Raw genomic sequence first — 5,618 nt, 5'->3', positions numbered from 1 at the left:
TATTCACCTGCACGAAGGAAGTCACTCAGATGTCTGGCAGGAGGGGTCTAGCTCTATCTGGCTCTGCTGTATACCTCAACGGAATTTGGAAACTTCCACCATCAAGAGGTAGGTGTTGTCTAAGGAGACTAGGTGTTGCCTACGAAGGTTATGAGTACTCAATGAAACCGGACTAACAGATCAAAATTGCAGCTATGTCTATTTGGAGGTGCAACTTTGCTAAGGAGGTCAGACTTGGATATAAGACCATTTTATTGGTATTTTTACATTGTAACTTTATTAATAGGTTGTCCTTTTCAAGGATCCTTGTTACTGCTATAAATCTATCTGGAATGTATGGCAGGTAATCAGGGTAATTTTCAGTAGCGTAAAAGATGATCTGTGCTGCAGTGGAGGAGAGCCCCATGCTCAGTTCTAACATATTGCTTGATTGGCTGTATGACCAATATTCTACTTACTCCAACTCCCACACTTTGTGTGCAACTCTGAGTGATTAAAGAACTTCTCACCTCCTCTGTACCAAAATGTTTCCAAAATGTTAGAAGATCTGTCTAGACAAAAGGTACTTATAATTGGTGGATTTTCAATTTCCAATTATATAGCCATTCAATTTTCATATCATCTGATTGCTTTAAGAATTTTTGTGTAAAGCTAATGTACAATCTAGATCTGGGCGCTTGCCCTGGCATACGTCGATAGTGGGGAAACCTGGGGATGTTAATTCGATTTAAGGATGGTTTTTGCATCCCTTTTAGTAATCTTCCTATCAGGCTTTTAAAGATAATGAAAAAAATTGCCCAATTCTGAGGATTGCGCAAAAATTTAAAAAATACACAACACCAAAATCCTGAAAATTGCTACTGAATAGCACCATGGCTTTTGTTTCTAGAGTTTGTTGACTGAAGTACAATACTTTACAAATGGGCCTGGAAGCAAACTATTATTATCAATTTGAACGGTTAAAATACCACACCTACACAAAGAAAAATACAGGAAAATTGGTTAATTCAACTAAAAGCATTGCAGTTATAACAATTGGATCAAGCTCCACTATGCTTACTCTTCTTTCTGGGCTCCAAGCTTGCCCTTCGGAGTCCCTCTTTTTGCATAGAAACAGATCAAACCTGTCCAGAGCTTGTAAACCCAGATGGTGCTCCCGAAAAGAGCCAGAATAACAGTAACCATCCATGAACTAGCCATCCAGTAAGGAATAACAGCATCTGCCTTACTAGCTAAGTGGAAGGAGGCCAACTTCCATGCCAACTAAGGCCCAACAATGCACCTCACCACGGTAAAATACACAGCGAAAAATGGAGAAACAGAACTATAGATCATGTTGGCCAAGGCAGACTCCGTTTTAGCCATACGAGAAATAATCCACACATTCTGTAATGGAGTCGTCGATTCCGTTGCAGCTATCAGAGAGATGGCGGAGAGCCCTCCATGGCCTGCATAGTACCTGCAAGTTACTAGGTAGAAGGAAGTTGCAATATGGTGAAATATAAAGAGGTGATCAGATGGGTTGGCAAGCAAATAGTGGAGCAAGTCCACAACGAAATATGCAGTGCTGAACTTTATGATTTTGTTCTCTACATCTGTGTTGGGTGCATCAAGCTTCCATGGGTTACTGCACATGTCGTGAGTAGAGAGAATGCAAACGATGGTTGCATGAACGAATGAGACGCCACAGCTCGCAGCCTCGAACCTGTTCTTGCCTTTCCGGTTTCTCATGTTCTGGTGACCAGGGGAGTGCCTGGTAGAATGCAGCCCGCTGTTAATTCCCAAATTCGAATTGAGGTGTGAATGGCGGCAAGGCAGCGATGGAACTCCTGTTAGACATTATTAAATGTGGAGGGCGGAGCTGGGCGGAGGAATTGCCAGTAGCGGGAGCGAGAGGTTTTTGCGAGGCGGCCAACCCGGCAATTCCTCCACTTTGGTAGACTTTTCCCTAAAAAATTTGATGAAATTTAATTTTGAAAGTGTTTAAATTATTTTTTGATGGTGTAAATGAATTTAATCATATCTAAAAATTTTAAACTTCATAACTAAATTTGATCTTTAATTTGAATTTCCAAAAAATTTTATCAAAATTTATATTATTTTTCAAAAAAAATTATAACTTCGTTAAACTACGGCATTCAACATATTCCTCTTCCATAAAATTTATCAAATTTCAATAACAAAGAAGGAAGAAAAAGCAAAATAATTAATTAAAAATCAAATGTATTGAAAAAAATAATTACAATATACTCAACCATAAACAAAAACATTTCATTACCTGTCACATGGTATAAAGATTCTTTGAAGTTTGGTTTTAGTCGAATCATCATCACACCTTATGCTTTTCCACCACTCCATTGCACTTTTGTGGCCAACATACACTGGCTTATAAATTAACGCACAAATTTGGCAGCTTTTTGGGAAATCTTTTGAGAGATTCGCAATGAGCAATCTTTAAGACACGGAGTTGAGGTAATGTGGTTTCATCCCACACTCCGCTCGTTGATGTTCCACCCACACTCTTTAACTTCCACAGCCGTTTGAGAACCAACTTCTCTAACGTTGCAGATCTGTTTTGGCTCCCTATCCCCAACACTCTCAAATTAATACACCATTCTATCTTCAGAATCTTTAAATTTGGCAACTGCTCCAATGGAGAGAGTTTCGTTATCTTCTCGCAACCATACAATTTAACCTTTTCAAGATGTGCAAACTTGCAATTCCAGAGACTTAACCCTTGGTAGTAGTATAGCATAAAACTCTGGAGCTTCTCCATGTTCTGCATGTCCTGTGGAAGAAGATCCTCTCCATGACTATAGTTCAACTCTAAGTGCCTCATCTCCGACCAGGTTCCCATTATGCCATCATTAATTCCATGCCGCGACCTGTGTATATATACCCGTAAGTCCGTCAGATTTTTGAGCCCCTTCAAACTCCAAATACTGGCCGGTGCTTCCATTTCCACACTTAAGCCTGGGTACCAATTTAACTGGAGGCTGCCCAGCGAAGTAAGTTCAGAGATCTCTCGCGGAATCGTCTTTAACGAGTCACATTCGTTTAGATTGAGATGCCTGAGATTTTTCAGCTCTCCAATCTGAGCTGGCAATGACTCTAGAGACCAACAAAATGAAAGATCCAAAAACTGAAGCCCAGAAAGATGGCATATCTCAACGGGCAAATCTTTGATGGGAAGCCCGCTTAATGAGACAAACTCGAGCATTCTGAGCTGCTCGATTGAGGTGGGGATTGAAGCTATTTGGATGCATCCCGACAGATTCAGAACCCTGACAGAGGTTAGGCTGACTAGCAATTCTGACGGGAGCTCTTTCAAATGCAGATGACTCGCCAGCTTTGGGCATCTCAGCTCAGTGGGTAGATATTCCATAGAATTATTAGCTGCTGATATTCTGCAACAGTTCTGATCGTGTACCTCTGGAAAATTTTGTCGACTTTGACATGCCATGAAAGTGCAGTTCTGCTTTTTCTGCCCAATGTAGGCCGCCATTCCACGGATACAACTGTGAACTCTTATTGTCCTCCGCTTAAAGACATTCATTCTCCGTCTAACGCTCTGGAACAGGCAACGGTCCACAAGGAGTTTTAAATAGTTGCGCCCAATAGCCATATCCATCACATAGGTTCCTTGTTTGCTTTTGACCAACCCTTCTCCAATCCACATTTGCAGTAACGTATACGTATCAATTTCTTCGCCTTCCTCATACATAGCACAATATAAAAGGCACCTCTTAACGTCTGAATTGGGCAGAGCATCATAGCTATACCGGAGTTGTGCATAGAGTTGTGCATCGAGGGGAGGATGAGTAGTGGCTGGAAAAGATGGATCTACGTTTTTAATGGAAGATAAACAAGTATCCCATTCATGTACACTGGTTTTCCCAATCATTGCTGCGGCCACTACATTTATGGCCAAAGGCAGACCTCTGCACTCATATGCAATTTTCTTGGCACGCTCATCTATGTCCACAGAAAGTCGGCCGCCTTGGAAAGCCACTCTGCGAAACAGCATCCAGGCTTCAGATTCAGAGAGGCGTTGAGCCTCATCTGCAGTCCCCGAACCTACAAACTCATCAGATTCAGAGAGGCGTTGAGCCTCATCTGCAGTCCCCGAACCTCTGCGAAACGGCATCCAGGCTTCAGATTCAGAGAGGCGTTCAGCCTCATCTGCAGTCCCTGGCTTATCTGCAGTCGCCGAACCTACAGACTCATCAGATTCAGAGAGGCGTTGAGCCTCATCTGCAGTCCCCGAACCTCTGCGAAACAGCATCCAGGCTTCAGATTCAGAGAGGCGTTGAGCCCCATCTGCAGTCCCTGGCTCATCTGCAGTCCCCGAACCTACAGACCCATCAGATTCAGAGAGGCGTTGAGCCTCATCTATAATCCCTGAACCTAGAGACACAGAGAAAGCTACGCCTTGAAGTAATGCATATTCTTTATACAACAGTTTTGATGAAACAAACTGCACAGAAGTCACCAATATTGACAAGTCGTATTGCAAGCCATGATAGATCTTATCAAAAGATGCTCCCCATTCTCCTATTTCTTTGGAGAGTCTCCTGGGATCGCGATCGAAAAGGCCTTTTGCCTCTGTAAGAGAATTTCGCAGGTCTGGAAACCAGGTATTCATGATCTTCATGGCCACTTCCCGTTGACACTGGAAGAGGGTGGTTATATTGTGCTCAGCTTGGAAGATGGTGGTAATATCTTGTAGAAGGCCCTCCATACGTCTCAATTCAGTTTGCAGAATCTGACTGTTATCCTCCTCCTTAATAACATCCTCCAACAGTTCCATGACGGGGCCGACCACACGGCTGTTTATGGCGTTGCCTGGTAAGGCAACGTGCTGAATAAAGTCAGTTTGAAAGCCTGGATAGAGAAGCTTAAAAAATGATTTCCATACCCTTATTTCTTTGGAGAGTCTTCTGGAATTGCGCACGACACAGGCAAGACAGCTTTGGCGTGGTCCCGACCCACCGAGAAGGCCATTTGCCTCTGTAAGCGAACTCTCCAGCAATTGCAACTAAATCTTCACGCTCTCCACACTCTCCGGAAACTGCGTTTGTAGATATCTGAAGCAGATGTCAGTATCTTGTAGAAGGCTCTTGACAGGTCTCAAATAAGTTAGCAGATCATATCGTTGATCCTCCTTGCGAAGAACATCGTCCATCAAGTGGATGAGTGAGTCGATTACGGCGGCCGGGTCGATTATGGGATGGCATGTTACGGTGCTGACCGTTGCCATGGCTTTCGTGTTATTGTGGGAGAGCAGCGCAGAGAGAAGAATGGAGAATGTGGGGGATTATATCTGTGGCCTGCCTCAGGGGAAGCGGGGGATTTGTGATGTAACGTAAAGGCATGCGGCAATTTTTTTCGGTTAGTTATGTTAAATTTATATGGATTTTAATTTTACATTTTCATTTATAATTAAGAAATATATGAAAATACAATTTAAAATATATATGGAATCTCAAGTATTAAAAGATTTAAAAATAGATAAATTAGCTTCTTTCTTTATATTTATATTTATATATATATATATAATTTTTTAAATTATGTTTTATGATAATGATGTTGGTTAACCTCTAGTGAGACCAAATTTT

The 5,618-nt window shown here is 42.0% G+C and overlaps 1 pseudogene; it reads right to left on the bottom strand.

Annotated features, from left to right (window-relative positions):
• Window positions 1–997: 997 nt before the first annotated feature.
• Window positions 998–1,888, bottom strand: LOC149171443 (TLC domain-containing protein At5g14285 pseudogene; annotated as a pseudogene).
• Window positions 1,889–5,618: the final 3,730 nt, after the last annotated feature.

The sequence above is a fragment of the Pinus tabuliformis genome, chromosome 4_2, assembly GCF_031772625.1.
Source record: "Pinus tabuliformis cultivar Carrire ecotype Pingquan chromosome 4_2, CPIR1, whole genome shotgun sequence".
Classification (NCBI taxonomy): Eukaryota; Viridiplantae; Streptophyta; class Pinopsida; order Pinales; family Pinaceae; genus Pinus; species Pinus tabuliformis.
This window is presented reverse-complemented; position numbering and strand designations above follow the sequence as displayed.